The sequence below is a fragment of the Girardinichthys multiradiatus genome, chromosome 7, assembly GCF_021462225.1.
Source record: "Girardinichthys multiradiatus isolate DD_20200921_A chromosome 7, DD_fGirMul_XY1, whole genome shotgun sequence".
Lineage (NCBI taxonomy): Eukaryota > Metazoa > Chordata > Actinopteri > Cyprinodontiformes > Goodeidae > Girardinichthys > Girardinichthys multiradiatus.
This window is the reverse complement of record NC_061800.1, coordinates 35,420,843-35,431,905: the sequence shown is the minus strand read 5'-3', so window position 1 is coordinate 35,431,905 and position 11,063 is coordinate 35,420,843. Positions and strand designations below refer to the sequence as shown.

Here is an 11,063-nt window from a genome sequence, read left to right as displayed (position 1 = left end):
TCTCTCTGCCCATTTCTTGCCTGAGTACTGCAAATAAAGACCATTAGTGCCACAAAAACAATTAAAAAAAGATTGTTCTGTATTTAGCTCCATTCTTCTTACCATCATCTCTTACCAGCTTTTCTGTCCCTGCTTAAGAAAGGCTTTCCCACTGCATGATGCTGCTACCACCATGTTTCACTATGGGATGGTGTGTTCAAGGTGATGTGCAGTGATAATTTTCTGCCTAACATCTTAGTTTGCATCTAGGACAAAAATGTCATTGTTCAGATCTGTGGATCTCTACAGCTTCTCCAGAGCTGCAATTGGCCTCTTGACTGTTTCTCTGATCAATGACCTCCTTGTCCAGGCTGTCAGTTTAGATAGAGAATCACATCTTGGCTTTTTGTAGTCGTGCCATGCGTTTTACATTTTCAGATGACTGATTAAACAGTGCTTCATGTGATTTTTGCAGGTGGCCACTGGTTTCTAGTTAGATGACTTCTGAAGGGGGTTGACTGCACAATTTTATTCAGGAATGTCAGAGTAAAGGGGCTGTATACAAATGCACTTTACATTTTTCAGATTTTAATTTGATTAAAAAACCTGAAAATAGGAAACAATGTATTGCTTCACTTCCTGCTTTTTTTGTTGGTCTATTTCATAAAATCGTAAAGAATTAAATTGAAGTAGCAAGAGACAGAGGCAGCCTGTTTCAGTGATATCTGTCAGCAGCTCTATGTCACCACTACTGCTCCAGCAATAATGATCAATTTAAATTCTGAATACAGTTATTCCAAGAAAATTGTTCTGTTTGAAGAGAAAGAAATGCTGTTAAGGCATGATGGTACTTCTGAAAGACACCGGGGTCTTAAACGTGGCCTCAGTTTGATTCACAAGGAACCGGGGAAGCGGCAACTCAGGTGGAAGCTGGGGTGATCATTAAATTTGGACTAGCAGATCAGCCTCTGGCTCTTTGTGTCAGCGTGTTCCAGAGAAAGACACTGCAACCCAAATGGTTGGACTGTACTGTCTGTTCATGTTAGCACGAGTAAACAGAAGAGCCTATTTTCACTGTCTGCATTGGCAAAAACATCTAGCGTCGAATTTCAACAGAAAGTTAAAATACAATAGTGTCAGTCTGAATAAATTTGTCTCTTGCTAAATTTGTCTTTTGCTATATAAATCCTTAGACAAAAGCGAGTAAAAATTAAATTCTTACAGATAACAGAATGTTTTTTTTCTGGACACTTCACCTATCTAATGGAGCTTTGAAAGCCTGGGGACAGCTTTAGGAAAACTACCACACTTTTTTTCCCATGTGTGACCAAGGAAGGGTTGTCAGTGTCAGACTCCCAGTTTAACTTTTTGTCATGATTTCTACTGTTGTCTGCTTTAATAATGACAATATATGAAAAATCTATTAATCAAAGACAAGATACGCATGTATGACTGGATCAGAAAGCATTGAAAGAGACTGCAGGACAGAGTTTTTTCTGTTTGGTTTTGACAAAAAATACTGTGGGCTCCGGATTTTAGAAAGAGCTGAAACAACAACATAACATCCATCCATCCATTGTCTATACACACATACATCCATGTGTGTGCAGAGTTGCGGGGGTGGGTGGGGGTGCTAGTGCTTACCTCCAGCTATCATTGGGTGAGAGGTAGTGTTACACCCTGAAAAGATTGCCAGTCCATCAGAGAGCAACACACATAGGACTGACAACCATGCATGCACACTCATGCCTAAAGGAGTGTGGAGAGAATCCATGCATGCAAGAGAAGAACATCCAAACTCCTTGCAGAAAGCCCCCAGGCCGGGATTGAACCCAGGACTTTCTTGATGCAAGGCAACAGTGCTACCAACTGCATCACCATTCAGCCCTACAACAGAATATGCTTTTACCTATCTAACTTCTCTTTCTATATGTAGAGGACATCTGTATCGGAGAAAATATTTTTTCACAATACTATAAATATGTTTTTACCATAATAATTTCTTTTGATTTCTGATTATTTCAAAACCCAAATTTTGTTAAAAAGCTCTGTTTGCTAGAGTCCAGATATTAAACTCAACACTGTACCGGTTCTAGTAAAGTTATACATCTGTTTTAAGTTGCAGGCAAAATATGACATGGAGACACATATGGTTCAGAACATGCAGTCTGATGCATAACTGGTCAATGTTTGTTGTTTCTTTTTCCTCCTTTTAATATGAATATGGGTAGAGGCATGAGAACGTGTTTTTCCTGCAGACTCATTAATCACTTCCATTTTTCCTTGGTTTCTCCAACATGAATCACGTAGGTACTTGTATAGTAGCCACTTAGTGGTTTGTTATATATTCAATAGAACTGTTTTTACTACTCATCTTGCATGAGGATACCCTATATAGGTTTCATTTGCCGGTAAAAAGTGAGTTTATAGAGTTCAGACTTCAAGGGTCTCCTGACAAGGGTCTCAATTAAAAGCTTGCACATTTAAAAGCAGTGATTAAAGAAATTGCACTGATAAAGAAGCATACAGTCAGCTCAATAATTTAAACAAAGAGGTAACCGTAGACATGCACACTTGAGGGATGAGTAAAAGGGAAACCTGAGAGGTGCCTGTGGAAATGCTGCACTTAATAATGAAGGAGAGAATCTAAGATGGCACCGAGTCAGGGCCAAGTTTATGGAGATGATGGTTAAACATCTGCTTTGATCAACATGTTGCCATGAGCCAGTAATATGTTTTTTGAGTTAATCTAAGCATGCTATTTTTAAGATGATTTTTGATCATCTTAGAAAAGATGTCACTGGAACTTTTGCAAACAGCTAAGTATTTTTACTTTTTTTTTAATAGCTTCACATAATGTGTATGCTTAGAATATGGGACTTTTGATTAAACACATAACAGACTCATAATATTAAATCTCTATAAGACAAATGGACCTAATGTAAGGCACACTACCAATAAATAATCACAAATAATTGTTTTATCGGAGATTATAGCAAGAAAGAACTTTGATTACAGCACCCTCATCAGGCCGATCAGTGACATTTGCAAAAATCTGTCAAAAGTGTACATATCTCCTATCTAATGGAGGCAGTATTATAATAAAATGTATGAACTAAAATATTCATAAAATTCTCTTCTGAGATTACAGCTTTAAAAATAATCCATACAGGATTATCAGCTCACAGCATACTGCTAATATTAATAGCAACAATTCAGGTTTTATAGAGAATGCTGATACAAAATGATTTCCCAAGAAAATCACCTCAGTTCAGTTTTTATGACCCTTATAAAACATGAGTGTAAGCCAAAGTGCTCAATAAGGCAATATTCAATATTAATAATTAAGAAATGTAATCCCAAAATCATCGCATAGGTAAAATCATAACCAATAAAAACTGACAAAAATGCTAAAATATACTTGCACATTAATAATGATAACAATATGTGAGTACATGCCAAGAAGAAACAAGTACTGAGGCAGTCGGTAATACACCATTAAAAAAACTTGATTAATTATTAGCCAATACAGTTATTCAAATCTTAATAAAGCAGAATATACATTTAAATGTAATGCTCAATGGAGGATAAATTCTAAAATAAATACTAGCCACTCTTTGGTAACTTTAGATATTAACTGAAGTCTTTTGTTCAGTCAAACGTTAGTAATTCCCACTTGTTTGTTTTTGTCATATTTATTTTTTGTTTCTCTTAATATGGAGGACAAAGCAGATAACTTAATGTAAGAAACAGTGAAGGTGCGGGTCCAATTCAGTTTATGCACAATCTAATTTGGGCCAAATTCCATTCAGATTAAAAAGAATGTACTCACATTAAGATCCAAATATATTTCTCATTACAATACAGTACAGTCAAAGACACCATATCATATAAAACCCATCAATAAAAAATGACCTTTCTACAGAAGCCCAGACAGTTGCAAAGAATCATTGACTTTGCAGCAATCCCTCCTTCTGAGCAAGCATGAGCTGACATTGGACAGACTCACAAGCTTGTAAGTTTAAACGTGTATTACAAAGGGTGACTCCAGACTGACAAATGTTAAATGTATGACACTAATTCCAATTCCTTATTTTGGGCAGAATTATATTTACAAATCAATAAAAAAGTACATTTTGGAAGTTGGTAAGAATTTAACAATTTTTTTGATGGTTTTTAGCTGGTAAATTTACATAATTTCTACTCGGAAAGACTGAATAAAATCTAAAGAAAATGTATGCAGAGTATTATATAGATTTGACTGGTTCTGTTTGAAATCAGCATTTAATCACACATTGTGATAACCAGTAAACATTCAGGTCCAGTGCTGGAACACAAAAGAGGATTTCACAACCTGGGTGCCATAATTTAAGTTAGGGTTAGCTGTAAACATCATTTTTTTTTTTTTTTCCCAAAGCAGTTCTGTTTGCCCCCCTTCTTGGCTTTTTAAGGCTGCATCATCCAGAACGGGTTGCCATGGCAACAGGTTTCATTCAGCTTCTAAGAGTTTTGGAAACAAAATCAGTGATGTTTTCTGTTGCTTTAATACCAAACCTTGTTAGATTCTCATGAGCATTTGAGGGAAAATCAGGGCATGAAAACATACAATTATCCTTTTTTGGGGGGAAAATGCTTTTTATAGATTTAGTCTAGCAGTTTGTCAGCAGACTTGGTTTTGTGGTTCAAACACTCCTAAGTGGGAATGACCTTGATGGAGAAAGCCAAAACCAGGAGCAAGTCTTTTCCAAGCTCATTTTATCCCTGATGAAAAGAGATTTCTGAGTCCGTCGCCCATCAGAAGACAGGCAGTGGACTGCAGGAGCTCCGTGAAGATTTAACCAGGAGAAGGTAGACTTTAGCTTCATTGTCTCACCCAGTGTATCACACAGCAGTCTTTCTGCACTCCTGCTGATGCAGATTATCCGCAAGGAGCGCATTGGGAAACCTTAGAAACTGTTTCCGAATGTTGTGACCTTACAGGTGAAAGGTTGATATGAAAGTGTTGATGGTTGTCCAGCTGATTGCAGTAACCATGAGTGCGTCTTTGTGTTGCAGAGATGTCTCAGGCCGCAGTGTTGAGAGATGCAGAATGAACAGGAAGGTATTTTGCTGAGGATTTACAGACCACGTCCCCTAGTTGTCTGTTTTTTAAATATCCATCAATGCATTAGCTGAGAATAGACAGGTACTGTTCTCACGTGTCTAGACACCTGTAATTATGTAACACATTAATATTTATCTCTCCATTTTAAATGGATGGTGTTTACAGCTCAACAGTTTCATAGAAAGTCATTATGGGCATGGGTCCTATACTATTTGATTTTCAGAGAGGAAATATTACACAACACATCACTGCAATGATTTAGAAAAACAAAAAAAGATTTAACGCACAAGCTTGAATTTATACTTGGTTTTCTCTTATCCATACAGGGCCAAAAGTATACATACAAGCCTAAACATATTGGTACACCCCCTGTAATGGTTGGTTAAATGTCTAACTTAGCAAGTTTCTCCCCAATCAAACAGTTGCCAGAAATAAGCTACCGGCGTGATTCTTGTGAGGTATTTGATTATTCTTGTTTGAATTGATTTAAATTGGTTGGTTCCCTGAGAGGGACCCAGTTTCTATTCAAAGGACTCAGTGGAGTCCGGGTTGGGGTGTTTGGAAGGTCATTCCAGATGTCCAATGTTACCCTTCACATTCTAAAACCAGCTCTGATGCCTGTTTGGGATCATTACCCTTTTGAAACACCCCCGTTTTACTAATTTGAGGTGAAGTTCATCAGTATTCTATCCACTATGTGCATTGCAACAATACAGCCAGCAACTAAACAGACCCTCAGCAAGATGCTGCCACCACTATGCTTGACAGTTGTTGTAGTCTTCTTATGTTTGAAAGCCTCACTTCTCTTTTTGTTACCACTGTGGCCAAATAGCTCAATCTTTGTCTCCTCTGAAAAAAAAAATTTCTCCAGAAAGCCATTTGGCTTTGTTGATGTGAGGACATGCACATTTCTGTGGAGTTTGTAGAGCAGGCACTTTCTTGTTCTACCCCCTCCTAGTCCATATTGATGTAAAACTTGCTTCGCTAGAGACAGGGACACTGGTTCCTGGGTTGTTCCTTAACATCGTAGCCTAACTCTTTATTTCTGAAAAGACAGTGTTGGTCAAATGGATGAAACCTGTTTAGTGTTCCAAGTGAACAATGATCCAAACAATGCTTTGAAAAAAAACGGACAGCTTTTGACATGTGATTTAGCATGAAATATAGGATATCCAAAATCAAAAGAACTTGAGCCCATAAACAGACACATCCTGCCATCTTTAAACTCTCTGATTTCCGTTATCTTCCATTTGTAAAACATTTACATTCGTAGATCCTTGAATGGGGAGTTTTAGTAACAAACTTGTCCATGATGGATGTGGCTGTGGTCACAGTAAATGTTATTAAAAAGTTGTCATTTTGTTTCATTATTAGCTAAACACAATCTACGGTGGTTGTAGAATGAAGATCGAAAATATCTACAGTACAGACCAAAAGTTTGGACACACCTCATTCAAAGAGTTTTCTTTATTTTTATGACTATGAATATTGTAGCTTCACACTGAAGGCATCAAAACTCTGAATTAACACATGTGGAATTATATACTGAACAAAAAAGTGTGAAACAACAGAAAATATGTCTTATATTCTAGGTTCTTCAAAGCAGCCACCTTTTGCTTTGATTACTGCTCCGCACACTCTTGGCATTCTGTTGATGAGCTTCAAGAGGTAGTCACCTGAAATGGTTTTCCAACAGTCTTGAAGGAGTTCCCAGAGATGCTTAGCACTTGTTGGCCCTCTTGCCTTCACTCTGCGGTCCAGCTCACCCCAAACCATCTCAATTGGGTTCAGGTCCGGTGACTGTGGAGGCCAGGTCATCTGGTGCAGCACCCCATCACTCTCCTTCTTGATCAAATAGCCCTTACAAAGCCTGGAGGTGTGTTTGAGGTCATTGTCCTGTTGAAAAATAAATGATGGTCCAACTAAACGCAAACCGGATGGAATAGCATGCCGCTGCAAGATGCTGTGGTAGCCATGCTGGTTCAGTATGTCTTCAATTTTGAATAAATCCCCAACAGTGTTGCCAGCAAAGCACCCCCACACCATCACACCTCCTCCTCCATGCTTCACGGTGGGAACCAGGCATGTAGAGTCCATCCGTTCACCTCTTCTGCGCCGCACAAAGACACGGTGGTTGGAACCAAAGATCTCAAACTTGGACTCATCAGACCAAAGCACAGGTTTCCACTGGTCTAATGTCCATTCCTTGTGTTCTTTTGCCCAAACAAGTCTCTTCTGCTTGTTGCCTGTCCTCAGCAGTGGTTTCCTAGCAACTATTTTACCATGAAGGCCTGATTCACACAGTCTCCTCTTAACAGTTGTTCTAGAGATGAATCTGCTGCTAGAACTCTGTGTGGCATTGACCTGTTCTCTAATCTGAGCTGCTGTTAACCTGCGATTTCTGAGGCTGGTGACTCGGATTAACTTATCGTCCGCAGCAGAGGTGACTCTTGCTCTTCCTTTCCTGGGGCGGTCCTCATGTGAGCCAGTTTCTTTGTAGCGCTTGATGGTTTTTGCGACTGCACTTGGGGACACTTTCAAAGTTTTCCCAATTGTTCGGACTGACTGACCTTCATTTCTTAAAGTAATGATGGCCACTCGTTTTTCTTTACTTAGCGGCTTTTTTCTTGCCATAATACAAATTCAATCTATTCAGCGGGACTATCAGCTGTGTACTGTATCCACCTCCTGCACAACACAACTGATGGTCCCAACCCCATTTATAAGGCTTGAAATCCCACTTATTAAACCTGACAGGGCACACCTGTGAAGTGAAAACCATTTCAGGTGACTACCTCTTGAAGCTCATCAGCAGAATGCCAAGAGTGTGTGGAGCAGTAATCAAAGCAAAAGGTGGCTACCTTGAAGAACCTAGAATATAAGACATATTTTCAGTTGTTTCACACGTTTTTGTTCAGTATATAATTCCACGTTTTAATTCATAGTTTTGATGCCTTCAGTGTGAAGCTACAATATTCATAGTCATGAAAATAAAGAAAACTCTTTGAATGAGGTGTGTCCAAACTTTTGGTCTGTACTGTATGTATTTTCATTCATTCATTCATTCATTCATTCATTCATTCGTTCGTTCGTTCGTCCAGTCTATGCAGTTTCAAAGTTGTCCACAAGATGGCAATATACACAAATGAGCTGCTGAGCTATAAAAGGTGCCTTATCTACATTGAGAAATACAAAAAAGAACCTTTTCTCAGAAAAAGACACATTTTTCTTTTTTTTTTTTCTTCCTTTATTCTTAACAATGCCAAGAATTTCAGAAAAGAAAATCTATTTTGACTTTGCTGAACAAATCTCTTTAATAATCAATATTGTTTCAGTAATGTTTCAGTTCTTAAAAAACAAGATGAAAAGACAGATGAGGTTGGCTACATAGTTTGATTTCTGACTTTAAATGAAACAAGAAAGTAAATAGTGCTCCACTGAATGAGAGGTATTTGAACTTGTCAAAATATGAAATGTTTGAGAACTGCAGCTTCTGGAGTTACAAATCTGTTTGGATAAAATAAATTGTTTCCTTTTACACAGTGCTGTGAAAAAGTATTTAGATTTCTTCAGGCTTTTTTTGTCCCACTTAAAAGTTTCATTAATAAAATGGAAACACAAAGGAAAACCTATGCAAAATAACCTGTCCTATGTGAAAAAATAACTGCCACACTTCCCCTTGTTAAATCATGTATTAACTGACAATAAATACAATTTATTTTGGTCCAACTTCACAAACTAGACTCAAGTGTGATGATCGCCAGGCCTGCAGTATAATGAAACCACTAAATAGAACTTGTCTAACAACACGAAGCAATACATCATGCCCTGATCTAAAATAAATTAAAAGCGAATTAGAAGTTAAATCATTCTGGAAATGTTTAGAGCCATCTGGATGACCTCCAAGACCTTGGTGAAAACATTCAACCCTTCCTTTGTAATAACACTGTATCTAATACAATCATATTCAGTGAATTAGAATAGGCATTCTGATGAGGCTTGTTTGTCAGATTAAAAGAATCTTTTGAAAATAACAACCTTTAAAGAGGTATTAAACAAACTTTTCGTTAAGCCCACATTTCTGTATTAAGTTTTTTTGGTCTGATGTAATATTCTAATCCTAAATGTCATGTCTTTATTAATTAGAAGCAGAAAATCATCATAGCTAACAAAAATAAACCTTTATCTGCATGTGTTTAATTAATCAATATATAGTGAATTTCCAAAAAAAAGTCTAATAATGACCATGACTGTGCATATTTACTTTAAAAAATACTTGATGATTTCCCACCAAATGTACATATTTATATTTAAAATGTCTTGAACAACATGCAACCCCCTACATCTGGTGTATAGCTTACAGAGCATTTCAGAAAAGAGTCAAGCATGGTGGTGGTAGTGTTGTGTTGCTTTGCTTCTTCAGGATGTGGATGGCTTGCTGTGATTGTTGGAAGTATGTTTTCTCCTCCCTACCAGAAAACCCTGAAGGAGAATCTCTGGCCATCAGCTTGTGACCTTCAGCTGAAGCACACTTTTGGGTTATGCAGCAGGACAAGGATTTGAAGCAAATTCACCTCTGAATGGCTCAAATAAATAAAATATGAAGGTTTTGGAGCGGCCTAGTCTGATGTTTTATCTGAAACACAAAGTCGTGAACAGAAGAAGTCTTTGAGGGGACAGCTAGTTTTTAACAGCACTGTACGAGAGGGAAATGTCCTGACATCTTTGAGAAAATTGCTACATTTGTATCAGAACCTTTGGAGATGACTAACACCAGCTTTTATTTTAGACTAACCACACTCTTTAACAGTAAGGATAATTAAGGAGAAGAACCGACTGCTTTTCCTTTACTGTCTAATCAATTTCAGATTTAATCTGTCCTTACTGACGTCCTGTAAATCATGCTTTTAATGTGGCTCAAATATTTTTTTGCAAACAATTAAAATAAAACCCCCTGATTTAGATGTGTCTTTTCAGCTCTGGTATAATCATGTGTCCATGTGCACGTCTCTAAGTACCTGTGTTCACACCTGGCATCATAATGCCTCCCACATATGACTGGATCTCTACCACCTCTACATGCTAATAAATGCTTCAGGCCTCACAAAGCCAGCTGCGAACTGAGCAATAAACAGGACGTTACTGAGGTTCCTGTAAAAAAAGATCACGAATGCATTCAGTGACCTGATCTTTATTGTTATTCACACATTAACATGCTCAGGATTCACCTGAGTCACATTTGTTGCTGAATCTTTTACATTTCATTAAGCTCAGTTATGAAACAGGTATGATGAGACACCAATAAATGTCACAGCTGAATTAAGGCATCTATTTGAGGACAAAATTATTAGTCACCCTTTAAAATGCTGTTGCTTTTTAAATGATCTACCTGGTGCTGTTCAACAAAGCAAATTATGTTTAATAAGGCTTTTTCAAACATTCTAGGCAAATTTTTGGGGTTTAACTTATTTTACTCTGCATACAGGAAAATAATTTTTCCACAAAAACTTGCAAGATCAAGAAACAGCCCCCCTCATGTCATTGTTTATCTTTCCTTTTTTGCTGGACAGCACCCTGCGGTGCTTTGTTGTAGTTTTCAGTACATCTCTGACACATCTCCTGATCCTGAGGAACCCCGGTTTGTTGTGCTCTGGCAAATCTCCTAAGCTCCTTCAGATTTGATGGCCTTCTGGTATCTTTGGCTTTATGGAGGTCGTTCTTCGCCAGCAGCAACGTATGTTTTGGACCATTGTCGTGTTAGATGACAAATTGATGACCCAGATTCAGTTTTTTGCTGCTGGCTGCTTCAGTTTTTCTTCCATAATCTTCACATGTACTTACTTCTTCAAAACTCCACCTTGACAAAATTCAGATTTCCGGATACAATAGAATAATCTCCTCAGCATAATACTCTCACCACCATTTTCCCTTTTTCCAGAGGCTCTGTTTAGGTTGAATCCACTCCACTTGGCCCGCTTTG

General features: G+C 37.8%; 1 long non-coding RNA gene across 1 annotated transcript; it reads left to right on the top strand.

Annotated features, from left to right (window-relative positions):
- The first annotated feature begins 4,499 nt into the window (after positions 1 to 4,499).
- Positions 4,500 to 9,678, top strand: LOC124870966. The gene is made up of 3 exons (XR_007038911.1): positions 4,500 to 4,827; positions 5,035 to 5,080; positions 9,560 to 9,678. It is a non-coding gene; the product is annotated as an uncharacterized LOC124870966 (long non-coding RNA).
- The last annotated feature ends 1,385 nt before the right edge of the window (positions 9,679 to 11,063 follow it).